Here is a 23,371-nt window from a genome sequence, read left to right as displayed (position 1 = left end):
TGGAAGGATCACCCACACAGAAATCAGATTTTTGGAGTGTGTGCATGGAACCCAACGTGATTGTGAATTGTCATTCTCTGTTTCTTGGTCCTGGGCCAAGGGTGGTGGGAAGAGTCTCTTGGGAGGGAGAGTTTTACTATCCCTTCACCATCAGTGATGACTATAGAAAGAAAACAAATTCGATTTTAACATCAGCCCATTTGAGAACTTGCAAAATTATATTCCAGGTACTGCTAGGTGGTACAGTGAATAAAGCACCAGCCCTGGAGTCAGGAGGACCTGAGTTCAAATCTGGCCTCAGACACTTAACACTAGCTGTGTGACCTTGGGCAAGTCACTTAACTCCAAATGCCCTCCTTTCCAAAAAGCAAAAAAAAAATTCCAAATGGAATATCAAAGATTTGGTTATTGATGGCACAAGTACTTGACTACGAAAATGGCGTCTGAAGTCAAATCAGCTTGCATAAACAATGTGTGGGATACAGAGACCCTAACCCAAACTGACTACTTGGAGACCTCTCAAAGTGAAGGTAGAAAGATTTATTAGAATCTCTTGAGAAGCAGGCGGTCCAGTCTCTGGTACAGCACTCAGAGAGGAGGCTGAGGTACAGAAGTTAAAGTTGGGTTAAATAAGCAAGGGCTACCTGCCCCTCCCAAACATTAACCTAATTATTACTAATTGAGGCTCTAATCTTGTTAGATAACATACATAACACATGAGGTCCACTACACAAGCGCAGTAACAACCTCAGAATACTGTACCCCCTTTAGTCTAACCTAGATACATTCTTATCTGGGCGTGGGTGACCCAAGGCCACTGCCTGTTCCCTGATTGGTCAAATCCACCTGCTGCTGTCAGCTCCTTCTGTTCTACATTGTTTCATTTTAGTATTATCTAGGAGTTCTCTGGGAACTCAAGTCCCTCCCAAGGCTGTTACTTTTTATCAGTAATTCTTGCAGTTCTGTAGAAACTTTTTTTGTTACCTTTTTATCCTTTGTTACCTCTCATACTACCATTCCATTCCCCAAACTCCCCAATCTAGAAACAGCTCTAATTTGGTCTCCATAGTTAGTCCAATCAATTGTATTAATACTCAATAGCTCTTACATTACTTTGAAATATACAATGACTTACATATATATGGGAAACAATACCGAACTTAGTTACAAGGAAGTAATAAGAATTATTGATATGATATTCAGAATGGGGAAACTTCACTGTAAGTCATTCCACACAATGTCTATCCCTTACCTATTTGTGCAGCTGTACCTTGCTCTCCTTAATTGCACAAACATGAAGGGCTTGGTATGTAAGACTTTGTTCTTCTGTTTAATGCTTTCTCTGTATGTTCCTACTCCTTCCCGGTGATCTCTCCTCCTCCTACTCCCCTCCCCCACGTAGAGCCCTCTTCTGTAGCAAGTAGTCCAGCAAACAAACCAGAGCATCAGCCCTGTCCACCTCATTCCACACCCTCTACAAAAATTCAAAAACCAAAATTAATACAATTACATAATTTGATTCACAAGCTATGTAGTGGAATTTGGGGCTATAAGGTTTAGTAACCTGCTACTGGGAAGGGTGTATGGAACTGACAGGACTGTCCAGCTTGGCAGGGTGGGGGTTCTTCATTCCTCCCTTCTGTGTCTCTGAAGCTCCCCAGCCATTTTATTTCCCAGTCTTGCTTCTGGGCGACATTGACCTCAGAGAGCTGGATAGCAATGCCTAAGTTCTTGGGGCTTCTGGTAGCTTTTCTTCATTTAGAGACTCCTGGCAATGTTGAAAGAATTATCTTGATATAGAGCCAGCCACTCCCAGACTGTTTGGGTGGCCCATTTCCATTTTATGGCATTTAGGACAGGCAAAGATTGCCTCTAACCCTCCCTCGATTCTCAGTTTGGCCCTTGGTACAGAACCAAAAGGCTCAAGGGGTAGGGGCTGAGAACAGAATTACTTTTTATAGAAGCAAATGGTTAGGGGGAAAACCATGCCCAGTACCTAGGCCTGTTTCACTAGAACAGGGATGGGAACCTGTGGCCTTCTAGGTCCTCAGGTGTGGCCCTTTGAATCCAAGTTTGACAGAACAAATCCTGGATTTATTCTGTGAAGTTTGGATTCTGTTAAAGAGCTTCACTTAAGGACCTAGAAGATGGCATGCAGCCTTGAGGCCCAAGGTTCTCCACCCCTGTACTTAGAGCCTTCTTATTCCCTCAACAGTAAAGGCCGGGGTTTTTTAAATAGCTAAGATCAATCAATCCTGTTGCCTAGCTGAATTATTCAGTATAAGGAACCCTTTAATTTGATAGGTGAGCTTATTAATGGGAATAGCCTGGGCAGAACCAGGAGGAGACTTAAGGCCAAGTATGGTGAGTTAGATAATGAAAGGGCATCCTCTGAGCCAGGAAGGCCAGGCTTCAAGTCCTTGCTCTGGTATGGGACCCTGGGCAAATCACTTAACCTCCAAGTGCCCCCGGAAACTTAAGTCTAAGTAGTGGAGCAGTGGCAATGCAATTGGCTTTCCCCAAGAGCAAATCCTTGCACATCACAAGTCTGGTCCAAAGCAGGCCAAATGGAAACCAAGAGTATGTGGGGGAGAGCTCTCTTCAGAGTTAAAAAAAAAAAAACAAGGAATGCCACTTTCTTGTTTGGGAAATACTACATGAGAAGCAGGGCCCTTTGTTATTTGATTGTTTGTTTTTAAATTTGTTATTTGATTGTTTCATGTTAATTGGGAACCATGTGCTATTTGAGGGCAGAGGAAATAGTTGTGTTTGCCTACCACATTGACTATTTTTGTGTTAAGTGTCTGAAGCCTATTTGAACTCAGATCCTCCAGACTCCAGGGCCAGTGCTCTATTCACTTCCCCTAGCACAATGATTCTAACAAAATAGCTTTCAACTTGCTGGCCTCTTGAAGGTCCCCTTGCCAGTTAAATTATTATAGACTCACAGATTTAGAGCATAACCTCATTTTACAGATAATTTTGTTGAGTTGTTTCCAGTAATGTCCGATTCTCTATGACTCCATTTGGGGCTTTCTTGGTAGAGATACTGGAGTGTATGGGGTGTCAGGGAGGACTGCTGAGCTCTTTTCAGGGCTGCTTATCACCCTTGGTGTTTACCTGCCACCCAACCTGGGGCTTCAAGCTACGTCCCGGTAAAACTGTCTGCAGACAGGCTAAACCAGGTTGAGGGGAACCGAGAGACCGCAAACTGGTCAGTGAGTTAGGGGCTATGTCTACCCCAAAGCCAGTAAAGACTTCCTGGGCCAGTGGAAACAATTTATTCCAGTGGCCATGAAGGCAGCTGAAGCAGGCTCTGTAAAGCGCTTAGAGTTTGGTCTGACATGGAAGATGCCAACGGCATCTACTGCTTCCCAGGCCATTGTCTTAATTTTTGTGCTGCCACTGGATGCCACAGATGACTTTGGAAGAGAATGTGAAGCTGATGACTGCCTTGCTCAAATCCAGTTCATCCATAACTCAGTAGACCACCCCTTGATGGCATCGATCCCCTTCAAAAACGAAGGACAAGTTTGCAGATGGGGAAAATGAGGCCCAGACACATAAAGCAACTTGTCTATGGTCACACAGGCTCACAGATTTGGAGCTGGAAGGTACATTAGAGGCCACCAAGTCTAAGGTAACTTCTGGCTCGAAATCCATAATCCTGAATGACAGAGCTGAGAGTTCAGTCTAAAACCACTGGCCCAAATAGGACAGCCAGATACATTGTTGAGACAGTAAATGTTTATTTGGAAAAAAAACAAAACAACGATCACTATACATTAAAGCCAGAACAATCAATCACTACACACTAAAGCCAGAACAATCACTACACTCTAAAGCCAGAACAATCACTACACACGAAAGCCAGAACAATCACTACACACTAAAGCCAGAAGTCCTTGCAGCTAACTATTGCTGCGTTCAGCAAGGATGAGGTTGTACTTTATTTCTGAGATTGAAGAGTTTGCAGAACCACCTCCACAGTTGGAAACCCCAAGGTCTGGGCTCTCTCTGCTTCTCATCTTCTTTTTGCTTGTTTCGGTGCAGAGGATTCACTTTTGCCCTTGCAAAGGTTTGTCAGACCCATTGCAAGAGGCGGTGAAAGCTAAGCCAAGAAGAGAGTGAGGGTGGGTCTCCAGAGGATGCCAATGGGGTCACTGAGGGACAGTTACGCTGAGGTTCCTTTCTGGGATTGCCAAGATCAGCTTTTTTGTCTCGGAGCTTGAGCTGCAAATGGGAGAAAGGAAGGTGAGAGTCAGGAGATGATGGGCAAAGACCATGAAGAAGCTGGGACGGGAATAAGGCAGGCCACAAAGTACTAACTTCCAGCCCAAGCACACTGCCCTTCTGGGGGACCATGCTCTGGCTTGGCCTCCCCTGGCAGCTCTGCAAGGATGCAGCCCTGAAGAACTTTGTGCCAGTCTGCCCCTTCATTCTTCTGGGAATCCTCATGCAGGCCCTAAGCTTTCCAAGCACCCCACATCTCCTCCAGGTGCCACATTCTCTGTAGATGCCCCTTAGAAGCTCCCCAGATATGACTTACATGCCTCCAGGTGGCCCAGGCCACATAAATGCCCCGCACCCACAACTTCCAGGTGCCCCAACTACAAGTCTCACATCCAAGTGACTCCCTACATAAGCATTCCACACCCTATATGTATGCCATACCATTTATGTGCCCCATGCAAGACAAGAACCCTACATTCTGTGCCCCATATCCCCTAGATGCCTCATGCCACACAAAAATCCTACAAACTGTGTGCCCCACATCCTCTAGATGCCCCTTGCCACACAACCCTATACCCTACCATGTTTCCCCGATAATAAGACCTATCCCGAAAATAAGCCCTCCCCTTACTGTGTAAGATTCCTCGAAAATAAGCCCTATTGAGATTGCTACTGTAGTGAAGGTGATCCCCTGCGCTACACGCTACATTACAGTACCCTCTGTATGCACCGTCCCCCCCCTCCCCCCGTGAAACGCACGCCACGCTCCGAGCTGCATCCAGTCAGAGCTGCAGCAGTGAGTGCGTCATCCTGTTCTTCCCCAGTGATTTGCTTATTGAATAAAGGTACATTTTTTTTGTTCACATTTACCTGTTTATTAAAATTGCTGTCAATGTTCATTAAAATAAGCCCTCCCCTGAAAATAAGCCCTTTGGTGTTTTTCTGTCCAAAAAAAATAAGACAGTGTCTTATTATCGGGGAAACACGATATGTATGCCCTATACCCTCCAGGTGTCCCATGCCACACAGGTGTGCTATACCTTGTGTGTGCCCCACATCCTTGAGATGCCCCATGCCACACATATATCCCACACTGTGTGCCCCATGCCACACAAGAATCCTCTACCCTATGTGTGCCCTATACCCTCCAGGTACCCCATTCCACAAGATGTCCTACACCCGATGTGTGCCCCACATTTTCTGGATGTCCCATGTTAAACAAAACCTTACACTGTGTGCCCTATACCCTCCAGGTGCCCCGTGCCACACAGGTGACCTAGACGTATGTGTGCCCCACATCCTGGAGATGCCATATCCACACAAGAACCCTATACTGTATACATGCCCTATACCTTCCAGGTGCCCCATACCACACAAGAACCCTGCACCCTATGTGTGCCCTATACCCTCCAGGTGTCCAATGCTACACAAAATCCTACCCTGTATGTCCCAAATCCTTGAGATGCCCCATACCATACATGTATCCCACACACTATGTGTGTCCCACATCCTCTAGATGCCCCAAACCAGACAAGAACTCTACACCCTATGTGTGCCCAACATCCTCTATATGCCCCATGCCACACAAAAATCCTATGTCCTATATATGCCCCATTCCCTCCAGGTGTCCCATGCCACACAAATGTCCCAAATCCTATGTGCCCTATATTGTCCATGTTATTCTTTTCCAGGAAAGTGCCCCCCCACCACTATGTTCCCCATCCCCTCCAGGTGCCACACGCGACAGAAGTGGCCCACATCCTCTATGTGCCCCCATATACTTTATATATTTTTTTCTTTTTTGGAGGGTAGTTGGGGTTAAGTGACTTTCCCAAGGTCATGCAGCTAGTAAGTGTTAAGTGTCCGAGGCTAGATTTGAACTCAGGTCCTCCTGATTCCAGGTCTGGTGCTCTATTCACTGCACCACCTAGTCGTCCCCCCCCACCCCCAACCCATATGCTTTAGATACTTCTTTTTTTTTGGTCTTTTTGGAGGGAGGAAGTCAAGGCAATTGGGGTTAAGTGATTTGCCCAAGGTCACACAGCTAGTAAGTGTTAAGTGTCTGAGGTAAAATTTGAACTCGGGTCCTCCCAATTCCAGGGCTGGTGCTCTATTCACTGCACCACCTAGCTGTCCCCTAGATACTTCTTGCCACACAAAAGCCCCACACCCTATATATGACCCAAGTCACATACTTATTCTATATGCTAAATGGGTCCCCTACCCTCCAGGTACTATATGACAATTAGTGCCCCACACATTATGTGTGCCCCACAACCTCTAGGTTCCCTGTGCCCCACACCTTGTATGTGTCTCCTGTCATATAGGTGATCTAGGTATCTAGCTATCTATATATGTATGTATATATACATGTATACATATATACACATACATACATATATATGCATAGCTCTCCCACACCCTATGTGTTCCTCCAACCTCCAAATGGCATAGGCTATATAAGTGCCCCACACTCTATATGTGCCTCACAGCCTCAAGTGGCCCATACCACATAAGTGCCACACATGTCCCACATCTTTCTATTCCCTTTACCCTCCAATCTCCCCATGCCACAAATGGCTCATACCCTATATGTGCCCCATGCCCTCCAGGTGCCCCATGCCACACAAGTTCCCCACACCTATATGTGTCACATGCTACACATGTACAACATCCTATATGTGCCTCACACCCTCTGTGTGCCCCATTCCACACAAATGGCTCACACCATCTGTAATGGGAATGTAAATTTTTAAGATCTTCCCTGCCCTTAGGCCAAAGTCCACCTGGAGCCTGGGGTGGGAGGCTTGTTTTTCAGTAGATACTTCTTGATTGGCCAGTGGGTCAATAAGGTTGTTACATTCTCTGAGCCAGGACAAGGCTGTATAAGCCCTGATGTGTAGCTTTGTTTTGGGGGCTCACTTTGAGAAGTATTCTGTGATTTGATCTGGATTCTGGGAAGCCGTTGTTGAGAGCCCCCCCTCGGCTTTGAAAAACCCAGATGTTGTAACCCAGATGTTGATTTGGTATGGATGTAATGGTTGGAGAGTTTAGAAACTGTGTACTTGATCTGTTTCTCTGTCTTGATAATTCTGTCTGTCTATTCTGAAGTTCGGGGTGCTGACCTTTTTCCCCTGAACTGGGTAAACGATGCATATGTTTGACTGATTAAAGTAAGCTTGTTAACCCATTTTGAGTTGCTTTCCTTTATCAAAGCATATCTAAGAACCTATGTTGGCAGCCCACCCTGGGGACTCTGGGGTGCTTGCCGCTACAAAATGGCATCACGAACAGGATCTGCAGAGTAAAAGGAAAGTATGGGGGCTGGGATAATTGTTTGTTTCCCAGTTGTGGTAGCTGTGACTCTGTGGAGCCATGGACCAGGAGAGAAGGATGTCCTGCATGCAGACTTCGCTGAGCTGAGAGCAGGAATGGTGAGCTGCCTGCATCGGGACCTGGGCAGAAGCCAGGAGTGGCTGCTGCCTGCAGGAGGAGAAGGAACCCAGGAGTTCAGAATTCAGCCACAGGAAAAGATAAGAACTGAGCAGCAAAGCAGGGGCACTGAATGTGTTTATTTGCTGCATCCCACAGTTTGGGACCCAGGGGGAGGACGGACTTGTGACTATGGGGTGTGGGATGAATTGCTGTGGACCCCCAAGGACCCCACCTTGTTGGTTTTGTTGCCCAGCCCCCTCTCTGTACTTGGAAGCAGGGGCTGGAGCTGTGTGAGGGGAAGGATACCCCCCTCCGCCCAAAACAACTTTATTTGGATTCTTGTTTTGAATTGAGGTGATAATGCTATGTGCTTTGTGTTTGTTTAAGGCCCAGTGGCCACTTTGGTAACTTTAGTTCTGTATCTTGAAAGTGTGACCTAAGAGATGTTTAGTGCTAATTCAAAAGTAAATTAACTGTGCTATGGGCATGAAAGATCTTGGGGCCAAATGTAATGGGAATGTAAATTTTTAAGATCTTCCCTGCCCCTAGGCCAAAGTGCACCTGGAGCCTGGGGTGGGAGGCTTGTTTTTCAGTAGATACTTCTTGATTGGCCAGTGGGTCAATAAGGTTGTTACATTCTCTGAGCCAGGAGAAGGCTATAGGAGCCCTGATGTGTAGCTTTGCTTTGGGGGCTCACTTTGAGAAGTGTTCTGTGATTTGATCTGGATTCTGGGAAGCCATTGTTGAGAGCCCCCCCTGGCTTTGAAAAACCCAGATGTTGATTTGGTATGGATGTAATGGTTGGAGAGTTTGGAAACTGCGTACTTGATCTGTTTCTCTGTCTTGATAATTCTGTCTGTATATTCTGAAGTTCGGGGTGCTGACCTTTTTCCCCTGAACTGGGTAAACGATGCATATGTTTGACTGATTAAAGTAAGCTTGTTAACCCATTTTGAGTTGCTTTCCTTTATCAAAGCAGATCTAAGAACCTGTGTTGGCAGCCACCCTGGGGATGCTGGGGTGCTTGCCACTACACCATCCAAGGGCAATGAGTTCTACCAGCTCTTTGTTTTACCCTTCTCATTTAACTTGCCGACCTTTGTTTGATGTCTCTTTTCTGCTTCTTTTTTGTTGCTCTGAAATCTCTCATTTGATGACTTTCGATGGTGCCATTCCATTTTCCTCCAGGTTCCTTGCTGGATGTTAAAACCCATTTCTTGGATTCCAGGTTCAAGGACCTCTTCTAGGTTTTCTTCTCGGAAATTTCCCTCCATTATGGTCAGCTCAGATGGTTTGATGTCTTTCATGGGCATGTCTAATTCATGTTTACTAACAGTGTTTTTATTGTCCTGAACTTCAGTGATACAACTTATGACGATGCCTTGGTCTAACCAATCTTTGTTCTGAATATCTCTGCCACTGTCAGTTTTTCTAGAAGTTTCTCCATTATTGATGGACATGTGTTGTTTGGGGATGTCAGAGACATCCTCACGGTTTTGACAAGGGAAATAACCAACAGAAATGCTCAGTTCACTAGGGCTTGAGTCATCATGAAAGGAACTGTCATCTGTATCTTCTGAATCTTCCCAAGAGGGACATTGGGAAGATGTGGAGTTCAGTAATGGGAAATTTTCAGGAGTTCTGTCTCTTTCTTCAAGGCTCAAGATTTCGGTGGTTACCTGGAAGAAAGATGAAATGAGCTAAGAATTGCTCCATTGATTGTCTCTGGAGCTATTGCATCTACCTTCCACAAAATTCTCAACAACACTTTGAGCACTCTTGGGCTCAGTCATCACTATGTGCTTGGTACTGCCATCTACCACTTCCCATCAGTGTAACTCTGAGCAACTTAACCTCTGTGGGCCTCAGTTTCCTCAACTGTAAAATGAGGGCATTAATCTCAATGACCTCCAAGGTTCTTTCCAACTCTATATCAAGGAATCAACAAGCATTTATTAAGGACCTACTCTGAACCAGGCACTAGATGTATAAAGTTCAAAGAATTAAATAATCCCTACTTACCAAGAGTTTACATTCTAATAAGCAGGTGAAGAATATAGTATATACAGCATATACTATAAAGTCAGTAAATGTAAATGTATATACAGCAGTTAAATCTAAGGTAGTTTAGGAGGAAGGGCACTGGCATTTGGGGAGATTCAGAAAGTCCCCAGGCTTTGTGGTGCCTGTGATGCCTCTTAAATGTAGAGATTCTGTGAGGCAGATGTAAGCAGGGAAGACCTTTTAGGTATGACAGATGAGTAAAGGCCCTGACATAAGCAAGAGTATCCTGTATGAAGAAAAAGGAGAAGACCAGTTTGGCTGGATCATAGAATGAGGGGGTGAGTGGGGGGAACTGATGTCCAGTGAGGCTGAAAAGATAGCTTGGGGACAGGTTGTGTTGGCTTTAAAGGCTAAACAGAGGGGTTGTATTTTATCTTAGAGGCAACAAGTAGCCATGGGAGTTGATTGTTCAAGTGATATGGTCAGATCTGCACGTAAGAAAATCACTTTGACAACAGTATGAAAAATGGATTGGAGTGGGGAGAGACTTGAAGCAAGGAAACCAGTTAGAAGGCTGCTTTGGGTGATAAGGGCCCAAGCCAGGGGTGGGAAACCTCAAGGCCACACATGTGGCTTTCTAGGTCCTCAAGTGCGGTCCTTTGATGGAATCCAAACTTCACAGAACAAATTTGTTCAAATTCAGTTTTCAGTGATTCAGTCAAAGGGTCGCACTTGAGGACCTAGAGAGCCACATGTGGCTTCGAGGCTACAGGTTCCCCACCCCTGGCCTAACCAAAGGTGATGGCTTGTGAGTATAGAGAAGAGTAGAAATGGCAAGATTTGGCAACTTATTGGCTATATGGGGTGAAGGAGAATGAGGAGATGAAAATAATACCAAGGTTACAAACCTGGGAGACTAGAATGGTTGGGCTTTCTACAGAAATAGGGAAATTTAGGTACCAGGTCACGTGAACAAGAAAATGGCAGATTTGATATGACCTCCCAAACCTCCCCAAAATGGAAATTATGTGCCAAGGATAAAGCAACATCAACTGTCATGGTCTAGGGCACCCAGAATCCAAAAGAAGAAGAAGAAAACAAGCCAATCCCTTATGCTCCCTGACCCTGAGCTTACTCAGCATTCTTTTCCCACTTCCTTCCCATGCTACTGGCAGGGAGACCATAGTAGTAGATGCAAGGACACAGCATAGGTTCACATCAAAATCCACTCCTGTACCCTGCTCCCTCCTCCCAAGCTGTGGAAGTTTGCTCAGGTCTTGACAGCCAGCCTGGCCACAGCCCTTCAGTAGTAAAAACCTTCTAGGGGTCACAACCCAGAAACCAATGCTGCAAAAGCTGATGCTGGACCAAAGAGCTAAGGAACAGAGGGAGTGGGACAGGACACTGCATGTAAGGGGCTCATGCAGCACTTTACTAAGCCTGAAGGAAAGAGCACAGCACCCAGCTGGGGCCAGTTCTGACCTGAGGCAGAGACTTAGGCTGGTGAATTGCCGAGTATGGGACAAGGCTGAGACACTTTAAGATCCAGCCTCCAACGAAACCACAATCAGAGGGGAGGGAGTCAGGAAGTTAGTGATAAGGGAAAAGAAGATTGGAAATACTAAAAATTTCAAGAAGAAGAAATCTCAAAGACCTTGATATTAAACAGATAAATCAATAGGAAAGCAATAACAAGTGAAGGAAATACGGCCTCCAGATCTAATAAGTGAGTTCAGGAATCTTTGAATAAATACTGTAAAATGAAGGATGATGATCCAAACTCAGGATGAGATGGAAAACCTTGTAGAATGTGAGGACAGCATGGAACTACAACATGCTGTTCCTGCATGGTCCAAAGAAAAATAAGAATTATGGAAGCAGAACTTAGGTCCTAAACAGCAAAAAATAATGAGCAGAATAGAAAATTTTGAATCTTCAGTGGCAAGCCTCACCAAAGAAACAAAAGGGAGAACAATAGATCGGGAATGCAAATACACAGAAGTGGAGGACAGCCTAGAAGGAGAGAATAAAAAGACCCTCTAACAACATTAAAAGAAAGCAAAACCTATGGATCTAAAAAAACAGGATGCATAGAAACAACCTAAGGATCATAGGTCTCATAGAAGAATATGACAGGACAAAACAACCTTACCACCACATTGAAGGAAGTAATAGGAGAAAAGTGGCCAGAACTTACATAGAATATGCAATTCTAATTGAAAGTATTCATAGATTGCTTTCAGAAAAAAAAAATCCAAGGCAGCAAACTCCAAGACACATAATGGTTAAATCTAATGATTCCTTTTAGAAACAAATTCTGCAAGTGACCAGGAGAAAAACCATTAAGTAAAAAGGAAAGGACATTCAAATAAGGCAAGACTATTCTGCATCCACTAGAAGAAAAGGGATGGAATAATGTGAACACTGGAGCTCAGACTACAGGCCAGGGTGACCTATCTCACAAATATGAGCTTAACCATAAAGGACAAAAGATGGATGTTCAATAATAAAGAAGAATTTGAAATACTTTTAGAAAGAAAGATTGTTTGCACCCCAAACACCTCAAATGAGAGAAATACAGAGGAGTTGATAAATGTAGCAAGCAAGGACACCAATCAGTAACAACAGAGATACCAGTAAGAGACTTCTTTCTAAATGCACAAAAGGAAACAGATAGGAAAGCAGAAGTCTGAGAATGGCATCAGATGAACCAGGGGCATTATGGACAGAACCCAGCCACATCCTGCCTATAGATCAATGTTTCTTTTATGGGACTACATTATAATACGGGAATAAAAGGGGAAAGGGTGTAAGGGGAATAGAAAGGGGTGAATGATATGCCAAGGTCAAATCAAGGGCTAACAATGAAGGGAAGGTGACTTCTGTGATCCCAGAAAGAGAAGAGCCTATGGGGAGTGATTGAAGTGGGGGGGGATTAAAAAAGAGTGGGGAGAGGAAGGAAGCCTAAGTTTGGAGGAAGGCGGAGGTTCCACTGATGAATGCTTTCTATGGGTGAAGGGAGATGAGGACCTTATACTGGATGAGGTTTGGGAAATTTGGTGCTTGAAAAGTCTACTTGTCCCAGGAGGACTATTGGAACCCCTAAAGGGCAATTGGCACCAGGAGGAATGGACATGGGAAGGAGATTTCCAAGTAAATATTGGGGGAAAAGTCAAGAAGAGAGAGTATAGATCAGTGGGGAAGGTGGGGGGCTACTGTGGACCAATGTCCTCTCTGACACTTGCAATAATTGATATTGTTCTAAGAGTAAGGCACAATGGAAAAGGGGAATTCATGAGTAAACCCTTCAAGGCAGTGGCAGAGAGGGCATAGTCTAGAATGGATACCTTGGAAACTTGGATTATGTAAAAAATGCAGAGAAAAGTGAGAGACTAAATGATCATAAGGGTCATGAATCAGAATGGGGATATGGAATAGACAGAAAGAAGATGGATAATGAAGAGAGTGAGAAAAATCCTTTTTGGAAAGGGGCACAGTAAATGAAATAAAACTACTGAGTAGGACTAGCTGAAGGGGAAGCGAGGAAGGGGGGAAATATTAAATGAGAAGACGGGATCAATGGTGAGGGGAAGAGGGCCAGTGAGAACAGGGTCACCTTCAAAAAAGATGAAAGTAAATGAAGGAACATAATACTACATTCACAGTGGAAGAAGGAACTCGAAAAAGTGACTGCACATACAACATTAATATATAGATATAGAATAGGAAAAAAGTCTTTGTATCAAATTTCTCTGATAAGGGCTATATTTTGTTGTTGTTGTTTGGTCATTTCAATCAGGGTTAACTCTTTGTGACCCATTTGGGATTTTCTTGACAAAGATACTGGAATGGTTTGCCATTTCCTTCCTGTATGTATACACATATACATATATCCATACACACATATCTATACACATATATGTATACACATGTGTATATATACATACATGTATACACACATATATGTATATACACATATACATACATTTACATGACTATAGATAAATGGGTCAAAGGATATGAACAGAGAGTTCTCATAAGAACTGCAAAGTATTCACAACTACATGAAAAAATGCTCCAAATCACTAATAATAAGAGAAATAAAAATCTAATCAATTATGAGGTTTCACCTCATACCCTGCCAAATGGCAAAGATGATAAGAAATGGCAGCACTTAATGTTTGAGGGGTTGTGGAAGGATAGGCACACATACATTATTGGTGGAGCTATGAAGTGGTTGTAGCAGCAAGCACCCTGGCGTCCCTAGGGTGGCTGCTCACCACAGGTTCTTGGATCTGCTTTGTTAAAGGAAAGCAACTCAAAATGTGTTAACAAGCTTACTTTAATCAGTCAGACATATATCATTTACCTTGTTCAGGGGAAAAGGTCAGCACCCCGAACTTCAAAGTATACAGGCAGAATTATCAAGACAGAAACAGATCAAGTAGACAGATTTCCAAACTGTCCAACCATTACATCCATACCAAATCAGCATCTGGGTTTTTCAAAGCCGGGGGGGGGGGGGGGGCCCTGGACAACGGCTTCCCAGAATACAGATCAAATCACAGAACACTTCTCAAAGTGAGCCCCCAAAACAAAGCCTCACATCAGGGCTTATATAGCCTTCTCCTGGCTCAGAGAATGTAACAACCTTTTGGACCCACTGGCCAATCAGAAAGTATCTACTGAAAAACAAGCCTCCCACCCCAGGCTCCAGGTGCACTTTGGCCTAGGGGCAGGGAAGATCTTTAAAATTTACATTCGCATTACAGTGGTACAACCATTTTGGCAAGAAATTTGGAATTATGCAAATAAAATGACTAAAATGTTCATATCCTTTGAACCAGTCCCTATATACTCTAAAACACTTATAGTCTAATTTTTTGTGATCACTAAAAATTGTAAACAAAGGAGGTACCCATCAACTGGGAATGGTTAAACAAGTTGCGGTACATGAATGTGATGTAATCTTACAGTGCTATAAGAAATATGTGGCATGAATACAGAGAAGCATGAAAGAATCTGCATGAACTGATAGAGAATGAAGTAAGTAGAGCCAAAGAAACAATATACATAGTGACTACAGTAATGTGAATGGAAAGAATAATGACCCACCAAAAAATCAAAAGTAAATATAACAAAGTTATAAAGATCAAGTCCAACTCGAATGAAGAAACACGAGAAGATACCCCCAACCTACCCCTTGGTGGAGGTGGGAGGTCCACAGGTGTTCCATATTGCAGATGCGTTCCAGTTTTATCAATGCTTTGATCAGTTGGGCTGACTTTTTTCTTCTTTAAAAAAATACTATTTCTCATATGGTATGGCTGTCTGGGAGGAGGAATGGGAGGGATACATGGGATACTATGGTGATGTAAGAAACGGAAAATATCAGTAAAAAACTTATTTTGAAAAAAAGAAATAGGGAAATTTAGAGGAGGGAAGGTTTAGGAAGAAAGGTGATGAGTTCAGTTTGTTAAGTCTGAGATGTCCCTAGGAGTTTGAAATGTCCACTGGATGGTACAGGATTGAAGCTCAGGGAAGACTGGGCCTGGATATATGGATCTGGGAGCCATCAGCACAGAAATGATCCCTAAATCTATAGGAGCTGATGAAGTCTCCAAAAGGGTATATAGAGAGAAGAGTAAGGGGCCTAAAATAAAGCCTTGGAGAATACCTACTCCTATACTACATCTGAGTTTGCCCAGTAAAGGAGACCGAGGCAGAACAGTGAGACAGGTAGAAGAAGAACCAGGAGAAAGTTATGTCATAAAAACCTGGAGAAGAGAGAATATAGAAGACAGGGTGGTCAATAGTGTCAAATACAGCAAATAGGTTTAATTGTGGTGGGGAACCTGCAGGCTTGAGGCCACATGTGGCCTTCTAGGTCCTTGGGTGCAGCCTTTTGACTGAGTCCAAGTTTTACAGGACAAATCCTTTTATTGGGGATTTGCTTGGTGAAATTTGGATTGGAGGACCACATGTGGTCTTGAGGCTGAAGGTTCCCCGCCCCTGAAGGAGGACTAAGAAAAGCCTATCAAGGGGTGTCTAGGTGGCACACTGAGTAGAGTGCCAGCCCTGGAGTCAGGAGGACCTGAGTTAGAATCCGGCCTTAGCCACTTAACACAAACATACAAAAACTAGCCATGTGACCTTGGGCAAGTTACTTAACCCCAAATGCCCTCCCAAAAGCAAAAAAAAAAAAGCCTATCAGATTTGGCAAGAAATCATTAGTGAGGGAGGGGACGTGAGAAAAAATCATCCAGAAATTAAAACAAACTGAATTTATAATCATGTGCTTATATACAATTTACATTAAATGTCTGTGTTTTGGTTTTTTTTTTTTTAAGCAATTGGGGTTAAGTAACTTGCTCAAAGTTACATGGCCAGTTATTTATGGGTGTGGTGGTAAGTATCTGAGCCCAGATTCAATCCCATGTCATCCCAACTCTAGGGCCGGTAAATGGTTTTTTTTAATACACAAAATAACAACAACTTTTGTGTATTATGTGAGAGAGCAGTTTCAAGTGAGTGATGAAGTCAGATGCCCCATAACAAAGGGAGGGAGAAGAGGAGATATGGAAGGATAGCTTAAGGGGCTAATGACAGTTTTGTTTTGTTTTTAGGGATGGGGGATACTTGGGCACATCTGAAGACAATAGGGAAGGAACCAGTAGATTGGGAGAGCCTGAAGATTATAGAGGGAAGAAATAATTGAGGTTGCAATCTTGGGCAAGTTGGGAGGGGGATGGAATCAAGGGCATTGAATTGTCAAGGAATTGGCATTGGCCAGGTCTCTTTGTCAGAGACTAGGCACAGGGGTGGAGAACCTGCAGCCTTGAGGCAATATGTGGCCCTCTAGGTCCTCAAGTGCAGTCCTTTGACTGAATCCAAACTTCAAAGAACAAATCCCCTTAAAAAAGGATTTGTTCTGTAAAACTCACCCAAGGACCTAGAGGGCCACATGTGGTCTGGCTGGCCTAGCTGGCCTCTGAGATCCCTTCCAGTTCTGAGTTAAGAACCTATGTGTGATCTTGGGCGAGTCCCTTCCCCTTCCTGGGCCTCAGTTTCACCCTCTGTAAAATGAAGGGGTTGGACCAGATCATTTCTGTTTCCTTCCAGCTCTAGAGCTTGGGCATTGTGACCTGACTGAGCAGAGCCAGCCTCATCAGGCCCTAAGGTGGACAGTACCACAAACTGCCGAAGAATTCCCCTGACTTTTCCTCTGGGGTTTCTCAATAAATAGACCTCGGAAATCACATTTTCAGAGGTGGGGGAGCAAGAGAACAGGTTTGTTGTTGTGGGGGTCCATTCCCAATAGGTAGGTGGACCCTGGCTCATCCCAGAGAAGAGACTGGCTGGCCCAGCTTCATGCCCCAGCCCTCACTCCTTCTGGGCTACATACCTGGTGACTTTTTAAAAATTATTTTTATTGATATCCTTTGTTTTGACATCACTTTCATTACTAAATACATCCTTCCCCCACCCTTCAACCTCACAGCAAGCCAAACCTTGGAACAAAGGTTTAAAAAGAAAAAAAGGAAGTTCAGCAAAACCAAGCACCTCATCAATCCTGACACTATATACACTGTTCTATACCCGAAGGCCCCCATCTCTGCAAAAAGGGGAAAGGAGGGCTGCACAGTGTTAATGATTCTTAATTGTACCAATGTGACACTCTAGTGTGCCTCTCATGGAGGCAGAGCAGAAGAAGTGGGGGAATGGTTTAACTCAGAGGTGGGGGGAACTTTTGGCCTCCATGCTACATGTGGCCCTCTAGGTCCTCAAGGGTGGCCTTGTGACTGAATCCAAGCTTCACAGAACAAATTCCCTCTAGGTCCTCAAGGGCAGCCCTTTGATTGAATCACCACTTCACAGAACAGATCCCCTCTAGGTCTTCAAGGGAGGCCCTCTGACTGAATCCCCACTTCACAAAACAAATCCCCTCTAGGTCCTCAAGGGCAGCCCTTTGACTGAATCCCCACTTCACAGAACAAATCCCCTCTAGGTCCTCAAGGGTGGCCCTTTGAATACCAACCTCACAAAACAAATCCCCCTCATAAAAAAGATTTGTTCTGTAAAACTTGGACTCAGTCAAAAGGCCACACCTGAGGACCCAGAAGGCCCCAGGTGACCTTGAGGCCCCAGGTTTCCCACCCCTGGAATTGATCACACCTGCCAACAGCACTGTTACATTTCTGGAAATCAGGACTTGGTTCAAATCTCACTTTTTTTGGTCTTTATTAATTTGTTTACTTTTAGTTTACAAGATTCATTTCCACAATTCCTTGAGTTTCAAATTTTCTCTCCCTGCCCCCCCCCATGGCGGCATACAATTAAGTATAGGATCTGCAAATACTTCCAAACTAGACATTAGTCAGGTTATAAAGAAGGATTGTAACAGATGGAATGAACAATGGGAAAGGGGAAACAAAACCAAATAAGATGATGAAAAAGGGCAGGTAATTTGCTTCAATCTGGGTTCAAACTCAGTTCTTTCTCTGGATGTAGACATCATAAATCCAGGTACCTTTTTTTTTTTTTTGCTTTTTGGAGGGCAATCGGGTTTGAGTGACTTGCCCAAAGTCACATGGCTAGTAAGTGTGTCAAGTGGCTGAGGTTGGATTTGAACTCAGGTCCTCCTGACTCTAGGGCTGGTGCTCTATATGGTACCACCTGGCCACCCCTCAAATCTTACTCTTGAAACTACCTGTGTGACTTTGGGCAAGTCCCTTCCTCTCCTGCAGCCTCAGTTTCCTTCTCTTTATATGGCTTGTGAGGTCCCTTTCAGCTCTCCATCTAGGATCCTATGATCCTGTGAGTATTCTGAAATTAAGAAGAGTAGAGTGGTGATGCAAAGGCTGCTAGGTGGGGCCATAGTGCAAGGAACACTGGGCCTGGAGTTAGGAAGACCCCTCTTCCTCAGTTCAAATCTGACACTTAACTAGCTGTGTGACCCTGGCCAAGTCACTTAACCCTGTTGTTCTCAGTTTCCTCACCTGTAAAATGAGCTGGAGAAGGAGATGGCAAACCAAGCCAGTATCTTGGCCAAGAAAACCCCAAATGGGGCCACAACAGAAACAACAGATAGACAACATGAAAAAAACAGAAAACCAACTGAAAAAATGAATCAATAACAGCTTTAGCAAAATAACAAGATATAAGGTAAATCTACCAAATCAATATTTCTACATATCACTAATAAAATGGAGGAAAACAATAAGAATTCCATTCAAAATAACCAGGAAATGTATTAAATATCTCAGAATTAACCTACAAAACATAACAAGTAGAAATAATTTTATTTTATAGTTTATATCATTTATATATTATATAATTTTACAGAAATAAAGGAAAACAAAATTGGAAAATGATTGAATTTGCATGGTTAGATTAAGCAAACAAAGTAAAGATTACAATACAAATTAATCTGGATAAGACTCATCTTCCTGAGTTCAAATCTGGCCTCAGACACTTCCTAGCTGTGTGACCCTGGGCAAGTCACTTAACCCTGTTTGCCTCAATTTCCTCATTGGTAAAATGAGCTGGAGAAGGAAATGGTGAACCTCTCCAGTATTTGGGGCCAAGAAAGCCCCAAATAGGGTCACGGAGAGTCAGACACAACTGAAAAAAATGATACAACAATAATTGAAATCACTGGCTTCTGAATCTATAGAACTGGGTTCGAATCCCAGCTCTGTCACTTACCACCTGTGGGACCTTGGGCAAGGTCAATATCTCTGAGTCTCAGCTTCCTCATCTGTAAAGTGATGACCATGGATTAGACACCCATTAATTACACTATCCTATGAATGCCATGTAGTATCATTTATTGAAACTAGATATAGCTATAGATAAAATATCAAATTCATATAGAAAAAGAAAAATCAAGAATATCAAGGGTAATTTTTTTTAAAGTGTTTCTTTATAGAGAAAGGGATGCTGGCACTCTCAGGTTTTAAATTATACAAAGCAGGGACTTTCAGAACTCTAAAGGGAGATTTATCAGTGGGATAAGATTAGGTACAATGAGAACCAGTTACAGATAGGAGTTTCATATTCCATAAATCTAGGATCATGAAACAGTAGGCAAAGTGTTCTCTAGTCAGCAAAAATTGTTGGGAAAACTGGCTGGCAATAAATTCCAAATGGATTAACGATTTAAATATTTTTGAAAGTCATTAAAAAACGAGAGGAGGGTGGTGGAATGTTTTATCCTTCACAAATGTGGAGAGGGGATAAATTCTTAACTAGCCATGACCTAGAAGAAATCATGTGACAAAATAGATTAATTCCCTTGTCGAAAAAGAAAAGGCTTTTGTAAATACACACACCAATGCCACACACATACACACACCACACACACCTACTATATACACACCACACCACACATACCACACCCACAAACCATACCACACACACACATCACACACAAATACACACCACATATACACACATCACACACATACACACACCACTATACACACATCACACACACATACACATACCACACAGCACATATACACACATACACACACCACACACACCCACTATACACACACCTCATTACGTACACACACCACACCACATATGCATATACACACCACATACACTACACACACACCACACATATACCACCACACCATATACAAAACACCCATGCACACACAACATATACACACACCACACACACACACTACACACACCACACCACATACACACATATACCACACCACACACACACCACATATGCACACCCACTACACACATACACCACACACCACATCCACACACACCACACCACATCCACATACCATGTATACACACACACACCACATACACATACACCACATACAAACAGAGCAATATATTTAAAGTAAGAAAGAACCAGAGAGACTAGGAAGATGCCCCCCCCATTCTGTGACTTTAGATATATTGAACACTCAACTGCCATGTGCATCTCAAAAGAAACATACAAACTCTCAACAACCACATGAAAAAAATGTTCAAAATTCCTGATATTCAGAGAAATTCAGATTAAAACATCTCTGAGATTCTACCTAATCCCTGTCATAGGCTCATAAGATCAAAGATTTAGAGGTGGAAGGACTCTCAGAGGCCACTGAGTCCAACCCCCTCATTTTACCGAGGGGGAAACTGAGACCCAAGCTAATGAGTAAAAGAGCTAGAATTTGAATTCAGATCTTTCTGACTCCAGATGGAGCATATCTTTCAGTACCCTGCGCTGCTTCATAAAATTGTCAAACCTAACAAAAGATGATAAAATTAAATGCTGTTACAGCTGTGGTAAAAATAGGTATATTAGTATTGCTGAAGCTTTAAATTATTCCAACCTTTTCCAGAAGCACTATGTGTTACACAATAACTTTGAGCCAGTGATCCTGGGGAACAAAAATTTATATAAGAATATTATGGATTATGATTATGTCATAAGAAATTATGAAGAATTTCAAGAAATGTGGGAAGACCTAGAAAGTGATGCAGTGTGAAGAAAACAAAGTCAATAGAATACGTAGTGTGTAGTTAAGGTTGTTGTCACTGTTGTTGCTAGTCGTTTGTTGTTGAAGAGGGCCAGTAACATCACAAACAGGATGTCTTGACTTGCTGGTGAATTGGATTTGAGTGAGGCAGATCTAGGCAAAGTCATCAGCCTTAAGCTTTGTCCTCCAGCACTGTGGGATAGGAGCACCATCTATTCCAAGTAGGCTAGGCTAGCTTTTCCCTAAAAAAGGCAATGAAACCATCCTGGAGATTTAATTGGTCCATAGAAATCACTTCCTGGTTAACTAAAGCATGAAAAGCCTAGTGTTGAAAGAGGTGTGATGAACTCCTCTCTGCCAAGAGAGGCAATATTGGGGGTGTTCTGGTAAATGTTTAACAACTGACTCTTCAAAGCAAGACACCCTTCAGTTTAATCTGCCTTGTTAACATTTGCCCCATTACTTTAAGTCTAGACAATAAACAAAACAATAAATCAAGCCCTGATTTGTAGCATTTGAAGATTTCTGACTTGTAAATGCTCACATGAGAATTTAATAATCTGCTCTGGCAAGCTAGCCCACCCTTGGTCAACACACACTTTGGAGGCAGCTGTGCCCCACTGAATCAATACTGTATCTTTGCTGAGTATCCTTTCTATGCAACTATTGAGTAAATTTCCTTTCCTCAAAGGTTGGTTATGTGCTCAGTTAGTACCTTCCTTTCTTCCAGTGACCCAGAATAAGGATGATAACATTAACAAAATCCACTTTAGACACACACACATGCAAAAAGACGTTGCAATGGGATTGGTGTGACAAGTATCTGCCTCTTTGGTTCACAGACTCTTTTTCCTTGGCGTTCCCTTTGCTTCTCTTTTTCTGTTTATATATGTATATGCTTGTATTTTTCAGTGGACATTAAAGTGAATTTTAAAATATTTATGGAGTTGCCCTAGTAGACAGTAGAGGGCAATATTGGCATAAACTGAAACTATTAGTATGAGGAGGGATTAGCCTAGCCAAAAATTCTCTAGGTTAAGACAGCAGTGAAACTTTAGTTAATGGGAATGTTCAGTTTGTTATGCTAAATTGATTTTTCTATGGATATCGGTTATCCTTAGTATAAGTGAGAGTGAAAGTACCTGCTGGATTTTTTACGGAAGCAAAGAGCTGGAAATAAACTACATGCCCATCAATTGGCTGGACAAATGGTTGTCCATGAATGACCGACCACCAGTAAGAAAATTAATATACTGAAAGGAATAATGAATATAATGAATACAGAGAAACATGGAAAGACTTACATGAAATGATGCAAAGTAAAAGCAAACAGAGCCAGGAAAACAATATACACAGCAAATACATGAATGCTGCAAAATTATAAAGTACAAGCTTGGCCCCAAAGAAGAGATAGAAGGTGCCTCCTTCCTCTTTTTTTCCTCCTCTTTTGCAAAAGTTGGGGGGAAGGGTCCATGGGTGTGTAACATTGTGTATAATGTTAGATTTTTTTCAATATATTGATTGGTTTTGTTCAATTTTTTCTCATTTCTTTATTTTAATCTTGGTTATAATGGATGGCTCTCCAATGTATTAGTTTTGTTGAATTTTTCTTCTTTTATTTATTATTCTTTCTTTCTTTTAAATACAAAACTCTTTGTTTTAAGGGATCGGTCTCCAGGAAGAGGGAGAGGTTAGAGGAAATTGAGCTGATGTAAAAACAAAACATATAAATAAAAATCTCTTTAATGAAAAAGTACCTAAAAATAAAATATTCTTCACACACTATAAATATAAAATAAAGTAGAAATACAAAATAAAGTATTCCTCATACACTATACTCCTCCCCTATCTCCTTGCCTTTATACTGGCATGCCTGTAAGGCTGTCCCTCCTCACCTCTGACCCTGGTCTAAGGTTAAGTCTAGCTCAAGCTTTCCTTGCTGATAAATAGATATAAAAAACAGCTCTCAAAGGCAGAAATCCAAACTACTAATAGCCACATGGAAATAACTGGATAAATGTGAATTAAAGGAATTCTGAGATTCTACCTCATACCCCTCAGATTGACTAAAAAGGAAAATGACAATTGTTGAAAAAGCTGTAGGAAAGCAGGCACAATAATGCACTGTTGGTAGAGCTGGGAATTGGGCTGGCCATTCTGGGAAAGCAATTTAGAGCTACAGTTATCCATTCCACATG

Source organism: Petaurus breviceps, unplaced genomic scaffold, assembly GCF_028583685.1.
Source record: "Petaurus breviceps papuanus isolate PSGF00001 unplaced genomic scaffold, PetGlider_PUasm1.0 400, whole genome shotgun sequence".
Lineage (NCBI taxonomy): Eukaryota > Metazoa > Chordata > Mammalia > Diprotodontia > Petauridae > Petaurus > Petaurus breviceps.
This window is presented reverse-complemented; position numbering follows the sequence as displayed.